General features: G+C 35.8%; 1 long non-coding RNA gene across 1 annotated transcript; it reads left to right on the top strand.

The window, feature by feature from the left end:
- Positions 1 to 17,986: 17,986 nt before the first annotated feature.
- Positions 17,987 to 20,116, top strand: LOC147477279 (uncharacterized). The gene is made up of 3 exons (XR_015208169.1): positions 17,987 to 18,128; positions 18,203 to 18,290; positions 18,376 to 20,116. It is a non-coding gene; the product is annotated as an uncharacterized LOC147477279 (long non-coding RNA).
- The last annotated feature ends 152 nt before the right edge of the window (positions 20,117 to 20,268 follow it).

Raw genomic sequence — 20,268 nt, 5'->3', positions numbered from 1 at the left:
TCTGATTGGGTCAATGCCTAGACCGTTAGAAAACTCTTTCCGGGACGGTCATTTTGACGTATAATAGGCCCAATTCTGAGGTATGAGTCCAAAGATACAGTCTGTGGAAGTTCTATTGACTTTTATGCTCTATTTCTACCCGCGTTGACTTTGACTTTTTAGCTTTGACCGGGCTTTAGGAATGCTTTTTCTCCTTGAATCTTGGGCTTTAACCCTAGAACGTCTTAGCAACCAACCTTTGCTCCTTTCTCTTGTAAAAGTGATGTATTTCTTCACATATTTGATTCCAAGACCTGAAATACACAAAAGCACGTAAACAGTACTAACTCTTCATTATTATAAATATAATTGGTCTAAATGTAATGTTCTTAAGGGGTTAAAACTACTATTTAGGGATCTTATCAAATGTCATGACCAACCACTCATACATGCTTTCCTTTGTCTTAAAGGCGATCTTCCACTCATCACCAAGACGGATGTGAATTTGATAATAACCGAACTTTAAGTCAAGTTTGGTAAAGACTGCAGCACCATGTAACTGATTCATAAGGTCATCTAATCTTGGAATATGAAATTTGTACTTGGTAGTGATCTTATTAATAGCCCGACTGTCGACACACATACGCCAACTACCATCCTTCTTGAGAACTAACAAAGCAGGAACCGCACATGGGCTTAAACTTTCCTGAATAAATCCTTTATAAAGCAAGTCGGTAACCTGTCGCTGTAAATCAGCATGCTCTTTCGGACTCGTCCGATAATGCGGACGATTTAGGATTTTAGAACCAGGAACCAAATCAATTTGGTGTTGTATATCCCTTATAGGAGGCAACTCAGCAAGTAACTCATCCAGAAAAAGGTCCGAGAACTCCTGTAACAATCCCTGCACACACTCTGGCACTGTAACCTTTGGCGTGTTAGGTTCACACATTAAAATAAACACGTGACTAGCACCTAGCAATTCGGTCTCAAAATTACGCATAGCCAAACAAGAAGACTTTGGTTCGGCTGATGCTGTGGGCACATGCTCCGTAGTCGGTACTAACACAATTTTAACACCATCAAACTAAAAACTGTGAGTATTCTTCCAACCATCATGAGAAACCCGACGATCAAATTGCCAGGGGCAACCCAATAACAAGTATCAAACATCCATTGTAACAACATCACACCACACCTTATCAATATACTTAGAACCAATAGAAAAAGAAACCAAACAACACTTAGACACTGTTACCTCTGTGCCTTTCTTCAGCCAAGAGAGAGAATAAGGCGCCGGATGTTTCTCAGTGGATAAGTTAAGCTTACGTACACCTTCAGAAGAGACGACATTCTCACAGCTACCTGAGTCAATAACTAGCTTACAGACTTTCCCAAGAATGGTACAAGTCGACTGGAAAATATGATTGCGGAGCCAACCATCACCCTCAGTCTCCTTAAGAGTAAAACACAGTCGGCGCACCACCAGAAGTTCACCCCTGTCACCAGTGACTATTTCTTCAGGAATGTCATCCGATCCCACATCAAATATGGGAGCACCAAGAAAACCACCAACGGGATCATCATCAATATCTTCATTCTCAGCAAACAAAACATTACCAGGAGCAGGCGGTTTTGAACATTTGTTAGCACAGTGACCTTTTTTTCGCTAAAAGGTAATTGATTAAAAGAATAAAATGAAAGTTACAAAGAAAAAGAATAAGTAGAGTAAAAGTTGCCTAGTGTGAGTATCATCATATGTGTACCCACCTATTACAGCCCAAAATTAATAAGAGAAACGAAAGTAGGTAGTGAACTGGTTCTCCAGGTTTCTCATGAAAGGGGGCCTTGTGCCCCACCATTTACTTTCCCCCCTTTGTAACGCTGCTCCATGCCTCGAACAACTGTCCGCTCCTAAGTTAGTTTCTTGCCATGTTGCAGTGACATTAATCCATGTGGCTTTCTCCTTCAGCTGCCTCCATTTAGCTCTAACTTTCCAATGTAATCGCGGTCCTCTTGAAAAGCTTTAACCACTGAGGAAGAATCTGATTCAACCCAAATGTATTTCCAGTCCAATTCCAAGGCTCTCTGAATACCTTCAACAACTGCCACAGTTTTTGCCATGTAGTTAGTTGCAATACCCAACCCCCCTGCTGCTGCCCCCAAGAAATCTCCTTTGTAGTCCCTTAGAACTATGCCCCATCCTACCATACCTGGATTTGTACAAAAACACTTAACCACATTAGTGCCACGACCTATAGCTTATGGACCCTGCGGTCTAGTGATAGGAACATTGGGAGTGCGGGGAACAGGACCACTACCCCTGTGGTTCTGTTGTTTCTCCAAAATTAAGGCGCATTGATGGGCCTCAGAGACCGAAAAAACATCAAATAGGTTCAAGGTATCCTGTAAATTAGAATGAAAACCACCAATATAACGAGCCACCAACTGATCATCAGACTCTGTCAGTTCCACATGAGACAATAACTGATAAAAGTCCTTGGTATAGTCATCCACATATTTGGAACCTTGACACAAGTTCTGAAAGTGTTGATATAGTTCACGCGTATAATTGAATGGTAAAAAATCAGTACAGAGATATTTTTTAAGTTTCTCCCAAGCCACGATTTTAGATTTACCTCTTCTGTGATGTGTCGCCTTCAACTATTGCCACCAAGCCATAACACGACCACGAAAATGAGTTGCCACAAGCGCCACCTGTTTGTTGTCTGGCACTTCTTTGAACTCCATAACCTCCTCCATAGTACCGATCCAATCAATCAAATCATCCGGTTCCAAGTTACCATGAAACTCGGGCAAATCAATTTTGAGACCAGATTCCCAACTCCTGTTGTCTCTGGGTGGTGGAACGAGCAGTAGATCATCCTCATCCTCTAGGCCGGTGAACGGATTAGCATCATCTGCCTCCAAACCGTCCTCCCCTAATGGTGGCTTGCGATATTGTTGGAGATCGGCCTGCTGATTTAGGGTTTCAATTTGGCGGGTTAGCGTTGCAACCTGCCTAGAAAGTTTGGCCATTCGCTCACGGTCATACAAATTTTGTAGAGCAGCTTGTCTCTGTCCTCTACCACGCCCTCTTCCTGCTAGACGAGGTATGTCCAGTTTGTTACTAATTCTGATACCAACTAATGTATGACTAAGAACATTAGCTCGCAAACAATCCAAATACATCTCCTTTAACCAAGAAAAGATATTAATTAATCACTCTCTGACCAAGAGTTGATTGAACAAAGTTTAATAATCAAGAAGTGTTTTCTAAAACCCTACAATTAGCCTAATATAGGCAACCAAAAACAGACACGAAACTAAAGCCCAAACAAAAGGCCCAAAATGAATGAAGGGAAAAAACATGTAACACAACTGATAAACGTTGTATAAATAGCTTTACCTACGAATAAAAGATTGAACTCTAAACGCAAGTAAAACTAAAACTGGACTTTACGTGTGATGTTTATCAAAGATTATTCTACTCTCGAATCTATCGAAATAGAGTTGGAGTAAAAGATTCGTTCCACTCCTAGTTCTTTAGTATTCAATGTTTTCTACGACTGCGAGTCTATCCAAAGTTTAATGAGAGTTTTACGAATGGAATTTTACTAAGATGCAAATTCAAATACTAAACAAGATACGAATAATGAAATGACGAGATACTAAATTGATACTAGATAAAGAATTAGGGGGGACTGATTCCACCTTAACTCGACTTAATCAACTAACAAAGATTCGCCGTGATCCAAATTTTCATGCTTTCCCATATCAAAATGGTAATTCTAATCCCTAATTATACATGGCAATCTCTGCCAATTAATAACTAGCATGTGAAGCAACCAAACCCATTCTCATAGTGAACTAATTACTTTCTAGAATTGAATATATTATCACGACGATTTCTAAGTTAACAAAGATCAAGCTTCATCAAGGCTTCTGCAACCCCCTCTAATGAAGGTTTAGCCTAGAATCATTATGCTATCATTTACAATCGAAATTGAACAAGACATAACGTAAAAATTCTAACTTTAATAATATAAAGATTCTAATCAATAATTCAAAACTAAACTAATAACTATGAAATGATTAACAACTAAGATCGAAATTAATTCTAATGAATTTAATAATTAAACTAGATTATGATTAACTAATTATGAAATAAAGACAACTAATTTATGAATTTGAAACAACTAAAACTTAATAAGAATTTAATTAATAAACTAAATTGAGATGAAAATGAATACTTTATTATAAACTAATATTTGATTCTAAAATAACAATCAACTTGTTCTAACTAATCTATTGGAATTGAAAAAAAATAATTAACTCAATGAAATAAATCTAGATCTAGAACTATGCTCTAATGGCTACTTCCTACCTAACCTAATTGATGCTTAAGAGTTAAGTCTTGTGTGTGAAATGGAGGAGACCAGATCCATATTTTCATGCATGGGCTGAGGAGCCATGTTTTGGGCCGGAAAATCGAGCCCAAAACCCAATCTCTTCAGTCCACAGGGCCCTTTTCAACTGGATCTGACTTCAGAAGGCTTTTTGTCCACTTCTTCTTTTCTGATTGGGTCAAGGTTTGGACCATTGGAAATCTCTTTCCGAGCTGGTCGTTTTGACATAAGGTAGGCCCAATTCCAAGGTCTGAGCCCAAAAATACGGTTTTCGGAAGTTTATGCTGACTTTTGTACGCTGTTCTGCCCGCGTTGACTTTGACTTTTCAGCTTTGACCGGGCTTTTTAAAGGTTTTTTCTCCTTGAATCTTGGCCTTTAATCATAGAACTTCTTAGCAACCAACCCTTGCTCTTTTATCTTACCAAAGTGACATATTTCTACACATAATTGACTTCAATGCCTGAAATACATAAAATCACGTAATCAGGATTAACTCTTATCTATAACTCGCATAATTGGTCTAAAAGTATTATTGTTAGGGGGTTTAAACTACAATTTTAGGCTCTTAACAACAACCACTAGACTTTTGACGCACGATCACAAGCGTCCATGAAGCCATTTGCTAGAGTCTGTACTGCATCAGTAAGGATCAGTTAAAGAGAAACAATTTTATACAAAGCACACTCATATGTAATTGAATGAAGATATATAAAACCAAGAAATAAAATAATTTTGATCTACATGATGCTATCTCCCTTCAAGAGTCGTGATACTGACATGGTTTACAGAACACTTTGTGTGCCGACTCTGAGAAGACTCTGGATCAGAAGTAGTTTGCCTTGCACTAAATGTAGGTTCCTTTAGAGTAGGAAGATTAGTAATTTTACTAGTAAGCATAGAAAGTATGAAAGCCATACTAGGTCAGTCCTTTGGAAAATCTTGCACACACAACAGCCCAACATGGATGCATATTAAAATTTCTTCTACAGATTGTTCAGAAATTGTAGGATCAATTATTTTTGAAAAGCCCACATATAATGTTTGGCCCATTTCATGACTAACCATGCTTTGGGTCCATTAGTCAGAGAGCAGTTTCGTGTAACTTTGAAAGAAAGAGAGATCGACAACAACAAATTGGATATCGATCAAAATCAATTTTTGAGGGATTGTGATCAAAACTGATTTGATCTTGGAAGTCTGAGTGGTGATATAAAGCATGAAATGCAGATAGTCAGGGTAATCTTTTTCGGTAGAGAATTTTGGAGATACCCAAGTGTGTTTAGAAAAATATTTCCCTCATCTTGTTAATCTAGTGATCTTATTGTTGAGACTACATGAGATCACTAAATTGAATTATTCCCATATATTTCTCATTGTTAGTGGTTACGTTCCTGCGAAAGGAGTGGATATTCTTCCTGCGAGAGGAAGTGAAAGGTTGCAATATTGAGAATTACGGTATTCGGGTAATCATGGGACTTGATCCCCGTTGTGAGTATTTCTATTTTGTAACCGATTGATTTATTAGTGGATTTGTTTTTCCGTTGTTACTGAAAGATGATGGCGAGGGGTTTCCTTGTGAAGGGGTTTTTGCCACGTTAATCATATATCTCTGTATGCTCTGTGTTTAGTCATATCACATATTTTTTGCTCATTCTATTGGTAAAATTCTTTTAAAAATCTTTGGAGGGATTTTCAATTGGTGTCAGAGCGGTTAGGCTCTTAAAGGTTTAAAAGCCTAGGCGTGATCCTTTTTGGTTCCTCAAGAATTTTTTTTAGATGGAAGTTGATAAGTTTGGTACCTCTAATCGACCTCCTTAATTCGATGGGAACAATTTTCCCTACTGAAAAGCTAGAATGACAACTTATCTACAAGCCCTAGGTGATAACGTTTGGATAGCTGTAGAAGATGGTTGGGTTCATTCCACTCAAACTATCGAGTTTGGTGACACTGCTGTGACTTCCCTAAAACCTAGAAACATGTGGACTAATGTTGGAAGACATTGTCTAGTCATAATAATAAGGGTCGTAGTGCTATCTTCATGGCCACGAATCCTAACGAATTTAGGCGCATTTCAGCTTGTACCACCTCAAAAGAGGCTTGGGATAAGCTTGTTATGGTGCATGAAGGCGATAGTGCTGTCAAAGAGAGTAAGCTTGAGTTACTTACTACCAAATTTGAGACCATGAAGATGGAAGATAGTGAGACATTTGATGAATTCTTTGTCCGGTTGCAAAATATGATTAACTCTAGCACATCTTTAGGCTTAGAGTATCCAGATGTTCAAGTTGTTTGCAAGATCTTGAGGTCTTTACCTAAGAGGTTCAGATCTCGAAAAGATGCCATTCAAGAGGTACATGATATAAAAATAATGACCATTGAGACTCTTGCGAGCAAATCGCGCACCTTTGAAATGGAGTTAAAGTTTGAAAATCCTCATAAGAATAAGAATTTAGCTTTCAAGAGTTTATCTTATTCTAGTTCTTCTAAGGATTTCTTTGATAATGATGTCTCTCTCGAGGATGAGTATATTGATATTGATCATGAGATTGCTCTTATTTCTAGAGATTTCCAGAAATTGTTGAAAATGAAACATCGAAGAGAATCTACAGATAAAGGGCAATTTCATAATCAATGGTCAAGACCTCATGATAGGTTCAAACGTGAAAATATACCAGATAAGTCTCTTACTGATGATCTCTCAAAAGTCTAATGTTATAAATGTGATAGGTTCGGTCACTATGCTCACAATTGCCCTAAGAAATTGAATAAAGAGAAAAGGAAAGCCAACATTTCTGTAACTTATGATGATAGTGATGACGAGACAGAACTTGATGATTCCCAAGCTGATGAAAATATTAACTACGTTGTGTTTGCTGCTAGTCTTGGTGGAGATCTTGAGGAATCTGACCAAGATAGTTTTGTAGGTAGTAAGTTGAATCATTTTGAGTCAAGCGTCACTGATGACAATTGAGCTGAGATGTACTCTAATTCTGTTGCCAAGTGTATCAAGCTTGACAAAACAAATAAAAATCTTATAGTCAAGCTTGACGCACTTAGTGCTCAAGTTTTATCTAGAGCCGAGGAGTACAATATTCAGGCTGAATTGTTTGAACAGGAAAAAAAAACTTTTTTAAGCAAGATTGATTTTCTAGAGAAAGAATTTTGATAGCGCAGAGAAATGCAAGTCTGTCTTGGCTGTACTTGAAGAGACCAAGAAAGACTTAGTATTTACTGAACAACAACTTCAAGTTTTCTCTAATGGTGCTCAACAACTTGACAAAATGCTTAGGGTGTGCAAATCTCATTCTGACAAGAGAGGCCTTGGTTATCATGATGTTTGACAAGAGAAGAAAAGTAGATGTAAAAAAAGTATTTCTATAATACTAAAACATGCTAATCAATATATAATAATAATTTAAAAAAAAGTTGTTATATGGGAGTAGTTGTGTTCGATCCACTCTTGCTTGCACGAATTTAAACTAAACAAACAATTTACTAATGAGAGTAATCTTAGGCTATGAAAATAGTAAATCTAAGATGCTAAAACAGTAGATTTAAAGATTAGAAGAAAAATATAGAGAGAAGGACTTTGGGCCTCTAATGTGAGCCAAAAGTCTATTAGGTTAAGTCTAAAGATGCCACAACTATTGAAAATTACTTTAGTACACTTTTTGTTCACTTTTACAGCTTTTATTGGGGCAAGGATGGGTCCATTGGAAAGTCTATCCCGAGCCGGTCGTTTTGAGATAAAATAGCTTCAATTGTGAGGCCCGAGTCCAAAGATACGCCCATTTGAAGTTCTGTTGACTTTTATGTTATTTTTCTACCCGAATTGACTTTGAGTTCCCAGCGTTGACTAGGCTTGAAAAAGCTTTTTCTTCTTGATTTTTGGGCTTTAAATATAGAACTCTCTCAGCAATTATCTTGACACAGTTTCCATGCAAAATGACATCTTTAAGCACATAATCAGCTTCAAGACCTGAAATATACAAAAAACACGTAAACAATACTAACTCTTATTTATTATAAACATAATTGGCCTAAATGTAATACTATTAAGGAGTTTAAACTACACTTTTGGTTGCTTATGACACCATTCCCAAATAACATTTTGCTTATTCTCAAGCAAAGATGAGAAATAAAAACAGATAAGTGGCAAAAAATGTGATCCTAACTAATCTCGTTTCGCAGAGTGCGATTGCATTGACCATATATATACAATAAGGCCTTAAACCACTAGAAATTCCCTAGTGGACGAGTTATAGCCTTGTGAGAGTTTTCCAGAGAAGATACTCACAAACTTTATTTATACTACAACAACTAAGAAATAAAAGTAATTGTCCCTAATTTATCTCAGATATCTATACATCTCACTAGCATTTAAACAAGGATCATCAATCTAACTCCTAAATTAATACATGCATAATAATCAAATCATCTTAAGATAAACAATTATATAATAAACTATGTTATGAAATGCAATGACAAATTTGTTTATGAAACTTTTGGGTAGCGTGCCTTAAGTAGGTTCTCACAAGAAATGTGTCAAGACACATAACACTCTAATTTTTCCACTCAAGTTTGCTAACTTTAGTGTGCAGTGGGCATACGTTTCCTCACAATCTCAATGAAAATCTAAGGAACCCGAGGTCGATCAAACACATCTACCACTTACTATTACACCAACATATTCCTAATTGAGCTAGATGTCTTTATTAGGTGATACAGGGCGATGGTGTTGGTTAAAGAAGGAAAGAAATAGATAATCAAAAAGACAAATTTGAGATAGTAGGGTCTTCAAAATATGTAACTGGAGAAAACCTTGTTCTTACTTTGCTTCTACACTTTGTTTCCATCCGTAGCCCTTTTGTTTTGGTTTTTGATTCCTTTGATTCTATTTTGGAGTTCTAACTTTTTATTTTATTTTTCTTTTCTTTGGATGGAAACTTTATTTTATTTTCTATTTCTATTTCCTTTTCTTTTGAAGCAACTACCTAATTTTTGTTTACACGGATTTTTCTCATTTTTTTTTTTTTTTTTTTTTTTTTTTTTTTTTTTTTCACTCATCCTATTTTATTTTTGTTTTGTTTTCTTTGGATGGAAACTTCTTTTCTTTTTCTTTTCCGAAGGAACTAACTAATTTTGTTTTTCCACATGTCTTTCTCTTTATTATTTTTTTATTCACTCATCCTATTTCTCAGACTTATCCAGATAGGTAGGCTGATTTTATTTTTTATTTTGTTTTATTAGGTAAAAGATTTGTGGTTTGTGAAAAGGCTAATGAAAAGGCTCAGTGGGGCGACTAGCGGATAATTACTTATAGGTATGAATTTTTAGCTATATCGATCTAAAGAGGGCCTAAATTATTGCTTAGGATATGGTATGGTGATCAAGCAAGTGGATGCGTGATTTCTCTACTCGGATTTGACTTCTCCTTTGTGTCATCACTAAGATATTTCACTCTTATGAGGCTTTTAGGCTAAATGCTCACAAGATATGTATTAAGTACTCTAACCTAGGTCTCAGAAAAATATTGTCAAGTACAATCATAGATGCTCATGCAAGATGTTCAAGAAAAGATGCAATGACTATTACCTACATATTAATCTAAGTTCTAAAAATTAAATCCTAATTCTGGTACTATGTGAGGTTTCTAGACTAATATCATAATGGAGAAGGGAACAATACAATTATCACTAAGTGCATAGTATAAACTATATTTATGATTTTTAATATTTTTATAAGGAAAAATGTATAATATACAATCTAATATGTGCTTAGACATTTACAACGTGTTTCTATACCACCCCCAAATAGAATCATGCTTTGTCCCAAAAGTATAGAATGAAATAAAAGGATAGAAAGTACCATAGAAACATGTTTGTAAATAGGAGCACCTGAAAAAGAAAATTAATATATAATAATATAAAGAAATAAAAGCATACGGAACTCTTATATGAGTTTCTCCCATTATGGGGATAATATGAAATAATAAATAGCACTTGGGACATAAGCAGACTCTAAAATAATACCATACGTTCACAATTCAAGCATGCACATATCGTGGCTTCTATAAGATTAGCTTCTGAAATTTCACAAAATAGTGAAATTTCACGTAATTAAGGTATCTAATTACATTATGCATCCTAATTAAATCAACAAGGTTCATGAGTTCTATATTTTGATATATATACATGCAATTTTAATACGTTAACGTACAATGTGATAAAATTAAATATATCACCCCAAACAATTTGGGAGAAGGAGGTTCATGAAATAATTTAATAGCACAATTATGTAACTAACTAACCTAGACTCTACTAGAGTAAACATGACAGGCAAAGGGTGACAAAGAGTTTTGAAATGAAAGACCAAAATACACCACCCCCAAACAAAATTTGAAAACACTTTTTAAGTTTGAAATTTTTTATGGTTTATACTCCATTAAGGTGGTATTTTACAAAAACATGGGTCATTTAAAACCAGATTCCATAGACTTAATGTGGGGTCGTTTTAAGTTAGATTCTCCAAGATTGTGCACACCCCCAAACAAGCAAGAAATTGGGGTGGGTGGCACAAGATGGATGATGTGTGGTCAACTATAAATTAATAGTCGAAAGAGTTGGGGGTCTGGCCATAAAAACATGATACTAAATGCACCCACAAACATAATGCATTTGGTATAAGCGAAAGTAATAATATAGAAAAGTGAATGAAAATTTATGCAAACCATCAAATAATATATGCAAATCAGCATGTTGTAGCTGTTTTAAAAAGTTAGAATGACCCAAAAGATGAACTAGTGATACTTTAGATGAGAAAGAAATGAAGTATGGATCCTGATGTCTTTCATGAGGCTCAGATGATGAAAAATAAGACAAACTAGGTTTCTCACTACACTTAGTCAAAGCTTGGCTCTCAACTACAGGAATGGTGTACTCATGGAATTGTGTGCTAGGCAAAAACTCTTCACCATAAGGGTTGCAAAAATTATAGAGGGTCTCTGAGGCAAAAGGCTCAAGTGCAAATTTTAGGTTCCTTTGAAATGGTGGAGGAATGGATGGTGTAGTTATTGTAGATGGTTGAATTTCAAGAGGTTGTAACTCAGGTGGATGGTGGCTAGTTGGTGGTTCATCAGTTGGTGGATCCTCACACACTCTTAAGAACTCATAGAATTCTTCATATAGCTAAGCTAAATCCATAAAGTTGTGGTTCTTGACTTCATCTTTAAGAAATTTATCTATTTCTTCCATCGTTATTTCCTCAGCTGCCAAACTAAATTGCGCTAAATGAGTTACTTCATTTAATTCTTGCACATTAACTTGTTCAAGCCTTAGATAATGATTGTTGATTTCTATGTCCTCTTTCTCGTCCTCTAAAACAATATAAGGTTCCTTAATGGCATCGTTCGAATTTATTTAGTGGTCATCCAAAACAAGTCCTAAAAAGTCGTCTTCAAGACTTTCCTCATCCAGGTATGGTGTGGAGTCAATACAATGGTTAATGGGAAGGTCATGGGAAGGTAATGGTTCATAAAATTTAGGGTAGGTCTCAACTATGTCGAATGGTTTGGTTATGAGAATAGGTTGTTCTACTTGTGTGTCGATCTCTGGCAAGGTTGAAAGTTCTGTGTTAGTTGAGGGGATCATGGAAATCATCTGGGATAGGTTCTGAAGCATAGTTTGGGTGTTGCATTTTGTTCCCTAAATGTTTTTGCTGAGTCGGCCATTTGTTGGGAAATTCGGTATGGGAAGGGTGACGAACTAGATGGGCTAGTGATTTCTAGCATGGTGGAAAGGTCTGGCGTAGGTGAGTTTAGCATCAATCTTGTCCGTTCTAGGTTCTGAAGTATTATTTCGTTTTGGGCCATTATTTCCTCAAATGTTGTTAGTGGAGGGGAAGCTTGGTTGTGTGGTTCTGGTTGGTATGGTATTTGATAGTCATAGTTATTGGCGAATGGATACGATATGAGTCCCTCTTGGGATATGGTGTTTGAGTGACTCTGGTTGATCTCGTACTATGATGGGTTAGGTTGAGGCTGAATGGCTGATTGATTATTTTGGTGGAACTCCATGAATAGTTTGGATGACTAGAAAACTCTTGATTGTATAGGTTACTATGAAAGTTTGAAAATTGAGGCTCATAATTATAATTATATCCTATAGTAGGCCCAAACTCTTGGTATGATGGGCACTGAGACGCCCAATGGTAAGGACTACCACAACATGAACATGGTGAAGGGTTTGCATAATAACCACATGATTGTTGGTCTACATATTGATAGGCCATATTGGTTTTAAAGATATATTCTATGTTAATTAATATACAAAAAACTCTAACTATAAATTTCTAGATAGGTGATTATTTCTGCGACTATGAGAAACTAATATGGCAAGTTTATACGTACCAGATCTTAATCTCATGCAAGTTTTAAGTCTAATAGGCAATTCCTAATGAGCATGCAAAAAGTAGCCTGATTATTACTAGAAATAGAATCCTCTGACAGTAAATTCGAGGATGTATAGAGGTGTTACCTGGAGCGTCTTTTCTACGTGTATAAATAGCGCGTTCAACAGCCTTGAAACACGTCTACTAAAAACTTTCCAAACCAACAGCTAGGCCACTTAAGAATTGAGGGAGGTTGTTCGTGCATGCACATTCCTTAATTAGAGAACCCCAATTCTTTCAGTTTTCTAGACACCGTATAGTATGAATTTTTTTTTATGCAATTGGAGTGGTTAGCTAGGCATACAAGTACTATACGTACTTTACTTGAGACGTAATATTGCAGTTAATATAAAAAATAAATTTATTCTACTTAAACTAGGACGCGGGCGCGCTCGAAAATAAGCTAAACTAGGCGCGGGGCACACTCTATATTATTTTTGTAAATTTGAAGGAGCGCGGGGGCGCGCTCTAAAGTAAAAACAGGAGGGTGAACTTTTTAGGGTTAGGTCACGGGGATGCAAGGAGTTGGTTTCTCAACTCGTATGCACTCATGCAGTAGCATAAATTTTTTGGAAATTCATGAACAGTGAAAGCAGTGTTTTAGGGGGAAAAATAGTGAACAATTTTGATTATTCTAAACACGCTATACATAACAAAGCAAGATGGCAAGCAACGCCATTTGACAAGAGAAGAAAAGTAGATGTATAAACAATGTTTTACAGTACTAAAACATGCTAATCAATATATAATAATACTTTAAAAAACAGTTGTTGTATGAGAGTAGTCGTGTTCGATCCACTCTTGCTTGCACGTACTCGACACAAATTTAAACTAAACAAACAGATAACTAATGAGAGTAATCTTAGGCTATGAAAACAGTAAATCTAAGATGCTAAAACAATAGATTTAAAGATTGGAAGAAAAATATAGATAGGGATAATCCACCTCCCGATTCGATTGACTATTGGTTAGTTATCGAATCGAGTGTTTGATCCCTAGTGAACACCAAGTCGTCTCGGATCAAGATTTCACTAGCATGAGAGTTTAGCTCCCCCACAAATCTCTTTGATGGTGGCTCTAAACTCTAGTTCTCTATTATGAGCTACAATGAAGAACTTGAAGTTTTTTATGAAAAACAATAATAAACTAATGGCTAATCATCCTTACGTGGCTTAATAAACCCTCTCTAATGGAGGTTTAGCCATGCGTCATCGGAATTATACTAACTACATAACAATAGAAAGACATAATATAAAGGAAGATAATTGAATATTAAACTAAGCTTTTTATTGGTAGGTTTTAATGGAGGCTACACTACAAACTAATTAATTAACCCTAAACTAAACTAAACTATTCTAGAGAGAGAGAGAGAGAGAGAGAGAGAGAGAGAGAGAGAGAGAGAGACCTAAACTATACTAAACTAATGAGGGAGTAGCCAAACTTTGTTTAACCTTAATCCTCTTTATATAGGAGAGGGTTAGGGTAAGGGAGTAGCCAAGTTTTGTTTAACCTTAATCTTATTTATATAGGAGAGGGTTAGGGTTACATTTTCGTGCATTGGCCAAAAAGGGGGACTTTGAGCCTCTAATGTGAGCCCAAAGTCTATTATGACAAGTCTAAAGAGGCCACAACTGCTGAAAATTACTTCAGTGACCTTTTCATCAACTTTTATAACTCTGATTGGGGCAAGGCCGAGTTCATTGGAAAAATTATTTTGAGCCGGTCATTTTTACATAAAGTAGGCCCAATTCCGAGGCTTGAGTCCAAGATACACCCATTTGAAGTTCTATTGACTTTTCTATTTTTTTTCTACCCGAATTGACTTTGGCTTCCCAGCTTTAACTGGGCTTGAGAAGACTTTTCCTTCTTGATTATTGTGCTTTAAACATAGAACTCTCTCAACAATCATTTTGACTCATTTTCCATGCAAAATGACATCTTTAAGTACATAATCACCTTCAAGACCTAAAATACACAAAAACACATAAACAATACTAACTCTTATTTATTATAAACATAATTGGCATAAATATAATACTATTAAGGGGGTTTAAACTACACTTTTAGGTGTTTATCAATGTTCATGCATCTTCTTCCAATACCTCTCATGCTATTAATTTTGTGAAAGCTAAGGAATATCCTGCAACTATGGCTTATCCTAGTGTTAGCAGAAACAATGTAAGAGCTCACAAAAAACTTTTTGTTCAAAAGGTTCAGTATGAGTCAAAGTCTATTATCAAACATAAAGTGTATACATGTTATGCCTATGGTAGGAGGGGACATCTTGCGCCTTTTTGTTGGTACAATAATTATTTGTCCTTGTATGGAAATAAATCTTGGAATTCTTATGTGCCTTTTCGACATAAAGCATATTATCACACTTGTACTCCTAACTGTTTCATGACTATGCAGAAAAAGAATCATATGAAGGCTAATGATAGGAATGCATACAAAACCTCTCTTCACACTCAATCAATTTCATCTCAGGCTAATTCTCATACTTTTGCGATGAAGCTAAAGACTATTTGGGTAAGGAAAGATGACCTTTGTCCACAACGTCTTTCCCCATCATTTTCTTGATCCCTCAGGTTTTAGTTTTTTTTTAAAATAAATAAATTAAAAAAAATGAAAAAGAAAAAAAATGAAATGTGAATTTTAAGTGCTTTCATGCATCCTTGGGAGTGTTAATTATATTGATGAAGCAGCATTCATTTACTGGCATGTGTTCACTATTTTGCTATTTGTTTCCATGTGTGTGAGATGTCATGTTTTAAATTGCAGTTCATGTCATTTATTGTGATCTTAATCCAGTTGTGCATTGCTTCATAATGCTTCTCTTATATTTGATTCTTTGTTGTCACTCACAACACACTCACACTACTATTTGAGTTTTATAGTTTTCACCGAGCCTTTATGGCATTTGTTTTCTATAAGTTTGTGACATCTATGCAACTCAACATAATATATATTTTTAATTTATGGAGCATAGGCATGTAATCACCCAGGTTATATTCGTAGGGGTTTAAGCCTGGTAATCTAAGGCCAACTGGTATGGACTTACCAATCGAAAACCTGTTACAAGGGATGATTCCTCTCCAATATATAAACTCTTCTTCTCTCTCTTTTAGAGCACAGGTATGTAACCACCTGGGTCAGTAGATTTGTAGGGGTTTCTACGTGGTAATCTAAGGCTAACTAGTCTGTACTTACCTATCGAAAGCCTGTTATAAGGGATGGTTCCTCTCCAATATATCTGTATATATTTAATAAAAGAAAAAGAGGAAAAGAGAAACAGAAACAAAAACAAAAACAAAAAGAGAAAAAGAAAAAGAAAAAGAAAGATAAAGAAAGAAAGAAAGAAAGAAAGAATAATAATAATAATGTTTCTTCTTGTATTTTCTTGAGTTGCAGCTTTTCACTTTCATATAGTTAGGTTCTGTCATATCATTCCCGATGGAAATTATACTTCACAAATGTGTGTTGAGCATCGATCTCTTGTACAAACAGAAGTCTGCACTATAAGTCTTGCATTATGGTCCAAATGAGCATTGTGATTTTGTTTTCAATGTGTTATATGACTTGTGATTTTTTTCTGGCAGCTCATGTCATGTGGTAGAAAGTTCCAAGTTTAGTCTTGCCAATGCCATTTTTTGAATGGTTGTTTATGAATGTGCTTAATTTCTTCTTATATGCATGCTTGCATTTCACTTTCACCTCTTCCATTGTTTTTGGTTATTGAAGGGGAGACTTGTTGTGATTAAGGTGCCTATTTCTTTTTTCCGGTACGTTGATGCTTGTCGAGTGTTGGACAAGAACATGGGAATTTTGGTTTGGGGACATCTGTTTTGAGTGTTGTTTAAGCAGATTTTTCATGCTTGTTCAGTGAGAAGTGCTTGCCTTAGTCCTTTGCTCTGTTTAATTGGTTTGTTGTTGGAGGTTGCGAATATTGGTGTGAGTGTTTTCTGTCCTTGGTTTGGTGAAGATTCAGCATAATTAATATCTATTTTATGTGATTTTCTTCATGTTCGTTTGGTTCCTTATCCTTAAACTCTCTTACTCTGGGATGGTGTAAGGCAGTCTCTGTCAAGTGTGCTTAATCCTTGAAAATGCTTGCGGGAAGTGTTTCGACTAAATATAATTAAAACACTAAGTGGTGACGAAATATATGAATAATGTAGAAAAGTAGTAAGGAAAGTGATGGTGATCGAGAGAATGATGAGACTGTACCTTTCGGTTGCCTACATACCCAAATTATCGGGATAAAGTCTCCATAATATCGTTCTTTATGAAAAATAGTTTGGTATTTATATGCGTAGAGTAGAGATTTCTTGTAGCTCAAGTAATTGTAATTAAACATGACTCTTAATTGATGATTATCTCTTTGATAAGAAATGAATCTGGACATAAATTAATGTACGTAAGTGGTAAGCCATGTGGCTAGGGTTCAGCCCTAGACACATGAGTTAGTGGGCATGTATATTGATCCATGATATTGCAAATTGGGCCTCAGCCCTGTCGATTAAACGAATAAAGTGGAGACCCCTACCAATGGACGTTTACCACGTAGGTGGGGGTCAAAATAGGAAGTTTTACTGCAACATTTTTTTAATATGGCCATCCTGACATCTCCATGTCTTATTGTTTTTTTTGTAAGAGCTTGTCATTAACAGATGCTTGTTTTGAGTCAGCAGTAGCCTTTTCATTATTATTTTTGCATTTTATGTTTGCCTACTCTCTTTGTCAAGGTCAGCACCTGCTGTCACATGGGCCTACTTACTTGGAGGTTGTTTGGGATTACTCCATATATCTTATATATAATGGGAAAACTTGCCGCCGTTTATTAGTCCCCGTATTTTCAATTTTAACCCAATCTTTCGATCCAAAAGGGTACCCAAAAGTTTCACCTGTGAAATTTTCTACACTTCATGTTCGAAGGGTAAATCAATAATTTACATCATTTCCCAAGACTATAAAACTCAAAAAAATCGCGGTTTCATAATTAAGAAAAAAGAAAACCATTTGTCGTATTCGTGTCTGACTAATACCCCACACTCCCATTCCCAAATTAACATTAAAATCGAAATTCCTTATGTTCTCATTATACTTTCTTCCCACCAAAATCTCATTATACTTTCTTCCCACCAAAACTCGATAAATATAGGCCGAATTTTTTTCGATCGCTGGTAATGGTTTTCTTTTTTCTATCTTATTTCCATCGAAACTTGCTGCAACCAAATTTAAAATGCATATGTAGGGTTTTCGTTCCGTTATTATCGTTTAAATTTCAAAGGTACGTTTCTAATCTCTATTGTAAAAAATGAAAAAAAATTTATTGCTTATTGCTTTTCTCTTGCTTCTTTCCAGTTTTGAAGAAAGGGAAAGGAGTGGGAGCGGTGAAAGCGCGAAACTTGAAAACATATATCGTGTATCGTCAAGGGTATTGGTCAAAATGGTTAGTTTTTTTTTCATTTTGCAGTTACATTAAAGTTTTGGAGTGTTTGGTCTGATTTCGTTTTTTCATTTTGCAATTGAATTAGAGTTTTAGACTGCTTCGTCTGATTTATATGGGGTTGTATGATGTTACTTTAAATGGGGTGAACATGAACCCTCAAAACTATGGTTCTGTTAGGCACTCAGGTTGTTTTTGCACTATGCACCTTAAACTTCATGTATCTTCATGTAGTCTTTGTTTCACCCTGTAATTTTTAGTTGTTGAAGATTAGTATAAAACCTATTAAAATTCAGGAAATCTCAACCTCTTATTCGTCACCAGGTATTCAATCCTCTCACTATCTTCTTTTTTACTCTTCAATCATCTAATTAATTTGTTCTTTTGGTTTTATAAATTGTTGTGGTGTTATTGTTGTTTTCTGATGGCATACACCCAGAATCCGTTTGATGTTGTTTAACATGTTGCCTCATAAGCCATTCGAAATGCTTTATAGGGCGTTGCTGCTATATATATGCTCAAGTAGACATTATGCTGCATAACTTTTAAAGTAATTAAATTAAATGGATAGTTTTTTTTTTGCAGTTACATTAAAGTTTTGGAGTGTTTGGTCTGATTTCGTTTTTTCATTTTGCAATTAAATTAGAATTTTGGAGTGCTTCGTCTCATTTCCTGATTTAAATGGGGTTGTATGATGTTAATTTTGCATTTCTCTTCTATGATAGTAGGCCTATACATCTTCACTAGACTTTAGTTCTAACTCTTTGTATAGAACCTTCCCATTCAACTAAGTAATTTTGAAACCATGCGCGCAAGTTTCACATATAGTGACCGGCCGCTCACTATTTGTGAGACTTCATCTCTACAGTGCTTGCTTAGTAGCTACTAGATATAGACAACTCAATCCTTCTTTTATGAATTTTTCAGGGATGATCATAATGTTTTATTATTGTTTATTTGTTAAAGGATGTGTTGGCTATAGTGATTCCATAAAAAATGAATAAATGTAATGATTTGTTCGAATGTTAAATCTCAATTGAGTTGTCTTGCTTATGAATGCTTTTGTTCCTCACTGCTTGGTGTGGGTCAATGATATGCTTTAAAGAAAATTTCAAATGGAGTTTGGTTGAATGGTCCAGCTTGAGTGTAAACTTGCAACAGGCAATGCGACAGAACTATTAGTTAGGACTGCCACAAAAAAAAGGGTTGTTTGAATAAAATCCTAGATCCACCCCTTAACCTCATTGAATTTCAATTCTAAGTTTATGATCCATTATTTGTGCTTAAATATAAAATGGGTGGTATTACTAAATGCAGGTTGTTAAGGAAGTTCAATGTTTAGGAAATAGATTCACAGTTAAGACGGAGAATCAGTGCTTCTATCAGTTAGCATTGGTGTTCTCCAAAGCAGCCTCATTGAACTTCAATCTCCTTTACCTATAAGTTATCTTTGAAATCTGTAAGACTTCAATCTCCTTTACTTCGAACTCTAAGGTGCATGCTTAATTTAAATAGCATGCCTTTTTTTATGAGTGGATTGATTTGATTGGTAGTACATAGCGTAACTTGGTTAGTTGTACATCTTACTAATTCTAATTGGGGGTGGGTTGAGTGAAGTGACATGATCGTTCCCAAAATAGTATATATAGCAATATAGCAGAGTGCAAGACAACTTGGCTTGCAAACATATGGGAACTTACACAGTTACGCCGGGGTGCAGACACGGTACATAGCAGTAAACATCAAGGTTTGAATTGGATCGAGAATCGATAAATCAGCTCAATGTGGTTACCCTGTGCCAGTGCTTAAAGGTTGTTAACCTGAATTATCTTTTTTGGTCCCGACTTTTTTTTCTTGGTTAATATCAGTTCGCGCAAATGGAGTTGGATATTCGTGAGCTTTTATGCAAAACCATGATCAACAAAGCAGGTTTGAGTTTCAACATTTTCCTACGTCAGTATCTTCGGCTTGTCGCTCACCG

This window comes from Coptis chinensis, chromosome 9 (genome assembly GCF_015680905.1).
Source record: "Coptis chinensis isolate HL-2020 chromosome 9, ASM1568090v1, whole genome shotgun sequence".
Lineage (NCBI taxonomy): Eukaryota > Viridiplantae > Streptophyta > Magnoliopsida > Ranunculales > Ranunculaceae > Coptis > Coptis chinensis.
The sequence above is the reverse complement of the archived record's forward strand: the minus strand, read 5'-3'. Positions and strand labels throughout refer to the sequence as shown.